The 11,508-nt window shown below is 40.8% G+C and overlaps 1 long non-coding RNA gene across 1 annotated transcript; it reads right to left on the bottom strand.

Moving 5' to 3' along the window:
* Positions 1 to 7,778: 7,778 nt before the first annotated feature.
* On the bottom strand, positions 7,779 to 9,888 carry LOC122998866. Its single transcript, XR_006407528.1, has 3 exons — positions 9,698 to 9,888; positions 9,249 to 9,267; positions 7,779 to 8,983 (listed from the first exon to the last, which is right to left on the bottom strand). It is a non-coding gene; the product is annotated as an uncharacterized LOC122998866 (long non-coding RNA).
* Between the last annotated feature and the right edge of the window lie 1,620 nt (positions 9,889 to 11,508).

An 11,508-nucleotide genomic window follows, 5' to 3' on the forward strand; every position in this document is an offset into this window, starting at 1 on the left:
GCCATTGCATTAAGAGAGCAAGCTCTCCCAATTAGTGGATCAGCACATTAATAGCCCTGGATGAGAACACCATCTGATCAGAGATTAGACGCACACAAAATCTATTGACCTATTTTACTGGGGCACTGAAAGCTACATATAGCATTTGTAAAGCACAATACTAACTCATGTCCTCTAACCAGAATGAATGGTTGAGGTATATTTTCCGCCTTTATGCATGATTCATATTTGGTCTTACCAAAGCTCCATTATCTTACTGCAATTGTTCTCTGAACATTTTGCTGATTCAAACCCTATCCATTTGCGAGTAGTAAAGCTGTATTATACACAAAGAGGGATTGTTGGGAGATCAACATTTTCCCTCTGTCTATTACTCCCAGTATGTTCTTCAGAGGGAAAATAAGAGCTACTTTATTTTCTTGGGTGCATTGCAAAGCCCATGGCATCTGTTTAAAATGAGATTGAAAAGGCATGCTGCTGTAAAAAAAAAAAAAAAAAAAAAAAGAAGCAAATTTTAGTGTGACTCATTGAGTAATAGAGTCACTCCAAGCTCAGTGACCCGCTTTAGTTAAGAATATATCAAGAGTATATCCAATTTGAAATGATAAAAAAAGAATACAACATGGGGAAATTCAACTCTATTACTATGTGCACTTATTTCTAGAACAGGAGGATTGGTTTTAGCTGCAGGAGGATCATTTTTTTTCATGATCTACTTATAACAACACACCTCCAAGTGAGAGGACTCAGTGTTCCTCCTTCACAACGTGTGCATTTTATACAAGCCTTCCTCAGCTTGGCACATCATTGGGTCTTCAGAGCCTTGGGCATATTTTTAGTGCTTTTGTGAGTGATGTTTTTAATATGAATTATTCACCCCAGAGAGACACGGCTTTGGATGCTAGCCCTTGTTTTTAAAGAGCACCTTGTTTGCTCCTAATTTTACAGCCGGTCAGGCAGAAGTACAGCGGCTAACCTGCAGGTCAGGCTGACAGCTGGGAATTGCTATTTCCCCCTGCACTTTCAGTGCAGTTGCAACGCCTGTGAACACACACACAGAGGCTGACTACATGTAGGCAGAGGTTATGGTGTACCTGAACTGCGAGGATGCCAGGATCATTATTTCGCTCTCATTTCAGGGTTGTATCCACCTCCAGCCCCTTCTTTCTCAACACCACCATCACTATCACACATCACTATAGACCACACAACCCCTTCCCACCTTTATACTGTGTAGTTTTGCTTTCTTACTCACCCTAAGGCAGGAATGTTTCCAACAGGCCATGGTAACTGCGTCTGTGTATTGATTACACACTCCTATATTCACCCACACAGACACAGGCACAGCATCCAGTTTCACTTGTTAACCCCTGACCTTTTGGAATATAGACTACTCAGTATATCAGAGTTGCAGTATACTGAGATAGCAGGCAATATACTGTAGGTTCTTAGAGTTTTGTTGTTAAGTAGGAAGTTGAATTTGCTTAATGGATGTTTTACATGATGTATGGTATTCAATACTTTTGCTGGTGGATGTGAACATAATATGTTTTGACAGTTAATACATCCTGCAAATCTTTTTATGCTGCATAATTTATTTGTTAATATGTTTTTTTTTAACGTTGTATCTGAATCCAAGCAGGCTGCACAAGTTAAAAACATCTCTGTAAAGCATCACAGGCCCCAAGAGGCTCCCAGTGTTTCGACTGAAAGAATGTTACCCTCAAAACTCTGAATGCTTGAGTTTCCAGTCAGCAAAATTGGCCAAGCCAGGCAGAAATGTATCTGCAAACTAATGAAATATAGAGTTTGTTTTGATTATGAACTCACCCTTACCTCTCGTACCTCCTGTGACTTGGCTGAGATATTGATGAGGTGAGATTCTTTTATTTGCATTTTGCTTGTCTGCCTTATTTCTGGTTTTCAGCGAAGAAATTGAACATTTGGAAAAAAGCTTTTCTGTCGCTTGTCAGTTGGCCTAAACTCACCCCACAATTTTCTCTATCTCAGCTTGTTTGCAGTGGAGAGAAGGGGATAGTTACTGCACTTTTCTAACCTGTGTGGTTAGTATATATGAAGAGAAAACCCTGACTGGCTAAAAGAGCCATGTTAAAATATTTTAGTATCATGGCCTGACAGAATTGTAGAGCATGCACACTCCAACTGTGCTTGCATGTGTCCTGTATGTCGTATCCTACTGATTCAATCCCCAGAAATCTGATTGGCAAACATCACCTTTAGGCCACATAGGCTCTGCTGGTATCTCTGATACCGGCATGTTTCTCCCCTCTATTTCCTCCCCAACATCCTCCTCTGCTCATCGACTGCACACTCGCAAGAACAAACAACAGATTAGATACCAGCAAAAAAGCTGCCTGCTGCTGGCCCACATGGAAGTGGCCCAGATCTGGTGGTGAAGGGAGGGAGCTGTGGAAGCCTGCTGCCGGGCCGAGGGCCAAAGTTTGATCCCCAGTCGACTGGCGTCCTTCCAGCCCAGAGGAATGAGTGTTCTGCTGCAGAGCAAAGCGTGGGGCTCGCACCCCCCCCCCAACCACCATCCCCCCGAGGATGATAGATGCTCTGTCTGCTCCCTACAGCAGGGAGAAAGCATTAGACATCTGTATAATTGACTGAGGATGAGAGAAAAGAAGGGAAAAAAGGATGGAAAGAGAGAGAGAAGCAGGGAGACAGATTGTGTGGGTGTGTGTTTGCACTTGAGTGAGACATCGGGCATAGAGTGTGTGTTTTAATTGCTTCGTCTGTATGTTAAAACGAAATGGGAGATATTACAGAGACAGAAAGACACAAGAGAGAGAAAGTGAGACAAAGAGGAACAGAGTGGCAGAAACAGAAAAAGAAAGGAGGGTGGGGGGGTGGGGGGGTGGGGGGTAGCAGGGCTGAGGGAGAGGTAGGGAACTGGCACAGATGAGGCTGGCTCTCACTCAACAGGACATCCTTTCACACACATTACACATGTCCTCTCCAATCCTCTCACCAAACCAGCTCTGAAGCTACTCTGTTGAAAACAGGCCTCTACCTCTCACTGATGAAACTACCGGTATTTCATGGTGGTGCATTCTGGCAAAAGTCTACTGATGTGCTCCAGTGTCTCTCAGCATCAGAATTATTCCAAGGGTTTAACATTAGGGCTTACTGCTCACAATAGGGCAAGGGTTGGCATATGATCGAAGGGAGTAATCTTGTTGGGAAGAAAAGACCAGAATTTCAAAACAGCAACAAGAAAGAATTTTCTATCCTTTTGTGTGCAATATAAGCACATTCAGATGGATGAGTAAAACAGGCCAACATGCTAGCGACAAACAAAACCAAATTTGTTCAAGCAAAGTGTGTTAGTTTGTACAATCACTGCGCTAAACACCAACAAGAGCAACTTGATGAATCCCCATCATGTCTGAAGGTTACACCAAATGGCCCCATTTAAAGAACATGCTCCTAAGTGCTGCCCAGTGTCCACATATCAAAGCCACCCAACAAAGGGAGATTGAAAGCTGGTGCACACAACTTTCCAGGGAAAATAACACAATTATAAGAGTACACAGACTTGTTCATTATTAATGGAGTTGCTTTTCAACTGCCTCACTGAAAAGACCTCTCAATAATTTATCACCATGGAGACGCACGTCAAGTCGGTGTGCTTGGACACTTCATGAATATCAAATAAATATGCAAAACAAAAGGGGTATACATCATTAAGCACAGTTTAAAACTGCTTTACTGAAGTTTGTTACAAATCGGGGATCCTTGATTGTTCTCTGCACCACGACATCAATCATAATCTTCTGACTTGATCTTGCTTCGCATGAAAATTCTTGATGAAACACTTTGGAAGCCACTGTACCACAATGACTGTGCCACTTGGCATATAATGATCAGTTTGAGGAGAATGGGTGGAGAGGGAGTAACGTAGCTGTTAGATTATGCTTTAATGACGATCCTCGATCAGTTATTAACAAGACAACGTTCCTCATTAGTTAATTGAATAACTTACAAAATGTAGTCCCACGCTCCTCATGACTTTGGATTTATTCAAAGCATTAGAAGATGATGAACTCCAGATGAGAGGGCTGAGTGATACTCTGTCTTTATCACTGCTAACTGCCTGAAGAGACATATAGGCAGCAATGGGAATTGGACTGGGAGGCTCCTGGAATGACAGTGGCAGTCATTAACATGGGAGCAACGGTTATATGTGAATGCATGTATGGTGAATTATTCATTATTTAATAGTATCACTACAGTTGCACAGGTCTCACAAAGCTAAGACTGAAAATATGATTTTTTAGACGTAGCAGTATCATAATGGTTCATGTAGGTGGTTGCATGAGCTCAAAGTGACAATACTCACATAAAAAAGGTTATTTTTTAAAAACAATTCAAATTCCCGGCCCTCTGTTTTGTAGTTAGTTCATACCATTGGGAAATACTTATACTTATACTTATATCAGTTTTAATGCTATAAGCAAGAATGACCATTACAGTATGTGTTCTCTACTGCCAGTGTTGTTCAACTAATGTTGAAGATGATATTGCTTTGCAGAAGACAAACACTTACTTATTATGTTGTTTATTTAATAGTTAACTTTCTTCAGTGGCACAGATCAATATGTTTATGTAATCGATGAAACAAAAGACAGATAACTGTGTAATTTGAAAAAGATGTTGTACATATATACAAATCCAATTATCACCCGACTTTACAGTTCCCCACAACTCTATGGAGTGTTTTAGTGCCTTGCAGGTGATTGTTTAGGTTTTATGGCCCACAACTTCACTTCACTGTTTTGAATCAGTCTCACTGCTCTCATTAGAGTCATTTCCAGATACACCAGGCAGCTGTTTTAAGCCAAAAAAGTTTTGATAAACCACCAAATGGCAGAAAGTGTTAGCAACTAGCTGAACATAGTGGAGCAGCTAAAGAGCTGGATATTTACCCCAAGAATTGATGGAGGCCAGAACACAGCCAAAAGGAGAGTGAATATTGGACTTACATTCACCAGGTGGCCAGAAACATAACTCCAAATGTTAATATTGCTCTGTGTTGGCTGGATGTGTAAAAAGGCCACTGTTTGCTAACACTTTAGCTTTATTGTGCGCTTGTTGTGCTGCTCCCAGGTGGCCAAAAAATCTATTAATCCAGTGCATCACTCACTGTGCATTATAGAACCTAGTATCTTGGTTTCTGATAGATGCATTATCACCATTTCATAAAAACAATAAGTCATTCTATGCCACACTTTGTAATGAGTTCAGAAAGGCACGAGTAGCTCTGTACCGATGATAAGACCGTATTATAAATTCCACAACAAAAGTTTGAATGGTGTTAATAAGCAGATTTTATGCAGGTTCGGTAGTCTGACAGCATGTTGTGGAGTGGTTAGCTGTCATGTTGCCTCTCCACTAAATGCCATGCAAATGACTGGCTCTCCCTAAAGGCCGCTACCACTCATTTGCTTTGCTGCTTGATTTGGTTCTTACAGTTGTGCATAATATGCCACACATAACTGTCTCATCTTCTGTCATTCTTTGTCTCTTCCTTCTTCTCACTCATACACACACAAACACAGACTCGTGACATCACCACTCTGTTATGACAATGGCGATAAGTTGTAGATAGAGATGCTGCCCTGACTTTCATTAATGTTCCAATTTTTACCAAAGGAACTAAAGCTCTCCAGTTGCAAAACAAATTTATTTTCATTTCCTTTCCATTTGGGTAAAAAACACTTCATCTGTGGCTTGAATGCCATGATTGAAAGGATAGCATTTGAGCGTAACATGCAAAGCTACACCCTGCATTGTGCATGCATATCCATGTATCTGTTTATTCTCTGCAGATGGAACTCATGTTTATAGATGCACAACACATCCTGTTAGCTTAGTCGGGTCAGAGTTGAGGGTTACTGTATGTATGTGTGTGTGTGTGTGTGAGATTACTTGTGTGTGTGAGTGTGTGTGTGCATGTTTATCAGGGAATTGGAGATGTGGGCCTATTTGGGGGGTCTCAAAGCAAGCAGGTGAGAGTCATGCTGGGTGTTCTCTCGGTTCAGTGCTAATGGAGTTCAATCCGCATCTCTCCTTGCCTCGTAGTTCCCAGTGCCCAATCATTATGGGCTTGCTAATTTCGGCTTTGCACTCTATGTGTGCGTTTGTCAGAGAGAGAGAGGGAGAGATATGGAGAGAGAAAGCAGACACTATAAAATATAAATACATAGGTCTTTTCCCTTTGTCTCTGAGAGATGTGCTCCAGGTCAGTCAATTAGGTCTAAAGACCAGATTGGGAAATGCACAGAGTGACTTCCATCAACATTTTAGCCTTCTTTCTTTCTTTTTCAGGTCACCACTATAGTTATATTGTTTTATATCAATCAACAAGATAAATACAAAAAATCTACATACACTCAATATGGAATCACAAGTTATTTGAAAAACTTCCAAATAACAGCATATCTACATAGCAAAAGAATGATTTCATTTGGTTAAAAAAAAAGTGTGAAACATACTGGCCAACATCAGCGCACCCTCACAAAAAGTGAGAGCACTGATGTAGAAAACGTTTGCCTTCTTTATTATGAATGAGGATGTGAAAAGGACCTCGTCAGTGATCCCACATCAGCACTTCCCCTGTGACACTCAATACTCTGCTTGATAAATGTCTGTCATTGTCTTTTCATGTAAGTGTGCTTCATACGTTCACCTGCAGTGAGCAGTGGGTTGGCTGATTCTTTTCACCATGTTTGAGATTAAGCATCAGCACCTAAAAAAAAAAGCCTGCTCAGCACAAACAGGGTGGAACAGGAGAACCCTGTCACCAAAAAGTGTCAAAAAAGGGATTTGCATAATCTGTGATGTCTTTTACCCAGCATATGTTGAAGCTGTAGGTAGAGGTTAGAGCATAGACAGCACTGTACATGTAGTGTGAAAAATGCACCATATGGGCTGGTGTGACCACTGTGCTGGCTGAAAATAAACACCACGCTTTGTTCATGCAGCGCTATAGGACCACTCTTTCAATTTCTTCCCCTCCCTCGCTCACTGTTCTTTCCACTTCTCTCTCTTTGTTCTTCTCTTCTCTTACTGTTCACCTATAAACAGAGCAGCCACTTCATACATCATCTGCCACTGTGGAACCCAGAGGTGCATGGCTCCTTGTGTTGAAGCTAAGAGATCCTGCCTCCTCTTGAATGCGCAGAAATGGATCATTATATTAATGTCCTGTCTTTAAGACTGACCCTATGATCTAGGGTCTTTCTCTCTGACATCTCTTCAACATGCAGAGAAACACGGTGCACCAGGCAGTGTAGAAGAAGAATTTACAGTGCTATGGTCTTATCATTTCTCACTTTCTCTCTCACTTACTCTGTCAGTAGGCCCATGGTGAAGTGGGGTGTATTGATCTATTTACCTTCTCTTTCTCCCTTTCCCTCTCTTTCTTTCTGTCTTCACTCACTCCATCGTGTCCTCTCTCTCTCTCTCTCTCTCATACACACACACACACACACACACACACACCCGACACACACACATCCTATTTCCCATAACAGATGTACCATTTCATCAGATGAAGACCAAGGCCAAGCTTTGAGCTTTCAGTGCTACATGGGATCCATTTAATTTGCAGCAACATGAAGGGAAATGAGGCCAGATCTGCCAGGCTCAACTCACTCCACCATCCAGGTCATAATGAGCAGCAGCTAATCAACCTCATCCATTTACTCAAAGATGAGAAAAGCATCACATGTACAGCAAAATGTCTCTACAGTGCCCTCCACTATTATATACTCAGCAGCATTCACTTGTCTATGCCCGGTTTTTCAAATCGCATCCAATGGTAAATATGTAAGTGGCTGCCATATACATGTTTACGTGTGTGACTAAAGAGTGTGTTAAAGCATGGTGGCCCCTGATGAAATTAATGTAACTCAGATGGATAATGCAGTGCAACCTCATTTTAACTCGCAGAGAATAAGCTACATCTTCTTTATCCTGCGATAATCTATCACCTTACAATTACTGTATGTATGTCCTGGTTCTAATAATATTTCAGCATGTAAATGCATTTCCAGGAACTGAAGCAGAACAAATGCATGAAAGCACAAATTGTTTTTTTCCTAGTTAATGGGTATATATTTCCTATTAGACATACTGTAGTAATAAGGCTCTATACTTTATATTACACTGAACAAAAGCCATTCTCAGATATGCTGATTGTGTTCGTCACCATCTGTGGTAAACATTATAAAATGCACCTCGTTGGTACACATCTATAGCCTAGTTCTTTCAAAGGGGAAGGAAAGTGCAAACCAAACTTTTTGCCATACACGGCCCAATTGCTATTCTTGACATGAAATAGAGTTGGCCTCTCTGAGGGATTGGGGGTCTGGTTTTGCTGATTCCACTCTGGTGGTGAGGGAGTGCAAGGTGGGCTGGAGGGGTGGGCTGGCATTACCACGGGAGTTAGAGAGAGCCAGAGGTCCGGGGTGTGTCGAGCCGACAGTCTCTGTTGGATGTTAATGTACTGAATAACAATCTAAACCGATGTGTCATTAACATCTGTAACCAGCACGCTGTGCTGAATGACTAACAAGTTGAACACATAAATTGGATGAGAAAGCCAAACAACCCATGGAAACTTACAGTGATCATGAATAACAAAGCGTGTGCTTTTAAGTTCCCTGGGAATTCAGATGGCGGGCACAGATACAGTATAAGCACGCTGTGGCAAGCTCCAGTGTCTTGGTTTTCTCCAGAGAATCAAAGACTTTGGAATTAAAAAATGCCTCACATTCGCTGGAAACACTCTATGAAAGGTTTATGAGATACAATCCCTAAAGGGCCTTAAACAATGACAAACTCATCCTAACTACTGGATATTCTTTAGTTTGCAGTTGGGAGAAAAAGTAACAGCACCACAGTCAACCAACAACATATTTTCTCCCTCTTTTTCTCTCTCTCTCTGCGCCCACTACAAAAAAAAAAAAGAAAGAAAAAGCATTATTCGAATCCACACCAACTGAACAGAGATTACACGTACTACAGCTTGAAGTGACTGATAAAAAAAGTGATAAATTGATTCACAGACATGGCTGAATGAGTGAAGTGACACCACTTTCCTCCAGAGCTTTGTGTGTTTGTATGTGTGTGTGCTTGTGTTTAATTCCATCTCTAGCATGGCAGCACAATCCTGCTTTTTTTTTTTCTTTTTGTCTCATGTTGGGCAGCAGCCTTACCTCCCGAGACACCGTCCCTCTGGAAGTCCATCAACACAACATGGTCAGCAGAGCAGAATGTGTGCGTGTGAGAGAGAGAGAGAGAGAGTGAGTGTGCGTGCTTGTGTGTGCTGAACAAGCACGCTGATACACATAGCTCTGCTCTACACCTCTCCATTCACTATTGCACTGCGGTTTCATCACCCATAGTGCAGGTTTGATAGGCAGTTCTTCTTATTAGAAAACCTGGAGGGGGCGAGCCAGTGTTAAAATGAAACCCTCTTTATCAAATTGTGATGAAGTGCCTGAAGTGAACACAAGGTTAACTAAATTGCATATCCCTTCTATTGAACTCTTTATACTCCACCATCACCTCAGCGCACAGAATTTTAAGACACAGAGGTTTTGTAAGTACAAACGAGATGAGAGAGGTGTTTCTCTACCTTAAATCACTGTGAAATGTGTCTCACTTGTTAGAATTGCAGCTTGGTTTTAGCCGGGAGCTGAGATGAGGCATCTGAGGTATTTCTGGGTCTCCAGCATCACACCAGAGCTGCTGTGTGCTCTCTCTACCACACCTTGACAGTGACTTTGTGTGACAGCAGATATAATGTGATTTCTCCTGTCCCCGGGGTCTGAAGCTGATGATGGAGACTTCTGGGCTCTGCTTTGCTCGCTGGCGACAGCCATGACAGAAAGAAAAAATGCTTGAGCATGATGATCAGTGGCATTTTTCACACGGCTTGGAGATCCCTCAGTCTGTGCCCTGTTGCCCATGCTTCACTGACAGAGAAATTAGGTTCCTATGTTCAGCCTGAAATTTCCTGGGCCCAGTTTGCCTCAGTTTAAGCACAATCACATCTTCACTGATACACTGTCAGATGACTTTAGCACCTTCTATTTTAACCTAAACAAATACTGTATAGCATTCAGTGCATTTATGTTTGTTTTACAATATTGTCAAGAGTTAAGAGCAACTGAATGACCGGGATAAGTAGGACGTCACCTCTAAGTGACACACAGTAAGTGTGTCACATCAGGTGAAGCTGTAGTGTCTCATACCTGCAGGCTGTACAGGCCTTGGCTGTCTCTACAGCTTATGGGCAAAAACAAAACTAACTGCTCTTGTCATGTGTGTTTTGTTTGGGTTTTCAATACATAAAGTCTGATTCTGTCTGAGTTTTAGATGTAGAGCCAAGGCAGTGTAGTTGCAGCCAGTGCTGAAACGACTAATCGATTAGTCAATGATGATTAAAAATAGCAAAAATGCTAAACATTGGCTGGTTCTAGCTTCATAAACATGAGGGTTTTGGATTTAGTTGATATTTGGAGATTTAAAAATCCAAATTTGATTAGATACACTTGGAGAAGGCAAAACCAGGCGAGTAGAATTGATTTCTTTGTCATTTCTTTTTTTCTTATATCCAAAGTAATTGGTGTATCAATAGAGGATAAATTACAGTCTGACCGTAACTCTATTGGAATAAATCTTTCAGTATTGGAAAATGTACATGGACCAGGATATTGTAAGTTTAATCAGAGTCTTCTCCAAGATGAGGAATTAGTTGGCAAGACTAACAGATTCATTAATGATTTTTTTGTATTGGTACAGCAAATCCTTTAGTCTAGGAAGATTTCAAATGTAGTTTTAAAAGACAGGCAATTGCTTACTCTTCTTGGAAAAAACCCCCCAAATAAAACAAATGAAATTGAAAGAACAAACTTTAGCAGCAGGAGTCGAGAAGCTGATTCTAAATATTGATAATTTGGCTGATGCATCTAGAGATCAAGTAAATGATTTGAAAAACAAACAAATTAATCAAATGATTTAGTGGAAAATTGCCTGCTAAGAAGTTACGATTATAAAAGGGCAGAGTGGATGGAGAAAGAGGAAGAATGTTATAAACTTTTCTTGAGCCTTCAACATAGAATTCATTCTAAGAAAATATTTCCAAATTTATTTTGAATAATGGAGAAGTTTTGTTTACACAGAAAGATATTTTAAATGAGATTTGGTTGCCATAGATCAGGGAAGTCTTCTGCAGTCTTAAACACCGGATTCTATACGGATATATCACAAACACAAATGATGATATTAGAAAAAACATTTAGAAAGGTGGGAAAGGTTTATTGAAGTGGATGGCTGGTAGAAAGTTTGTATTTAACTAAAAAAAAACATTTAGTGTAGAATTTGAAATATTTGTTCTTTTTATCCTTTAATGTTTTGTTGCTTATACAGGTTGTTAGGCCTGCTGATATATGTTGTGATGATCTATGGTAT

Source organism: Thunnus albacares, chromosome 15, assembly GCF_914725855.1.
Source record: "Thunnus albacares chromosome 15, fThuAlb1.1, whole genome shotgun sequence".
In the NCBI taxonomy this organism is placed as follows: Eukaryota; Metazoa; Chordata; class Actinopteri; order Scombriformes; family Scombridae; genus Thunnus; species Thunnus albacares.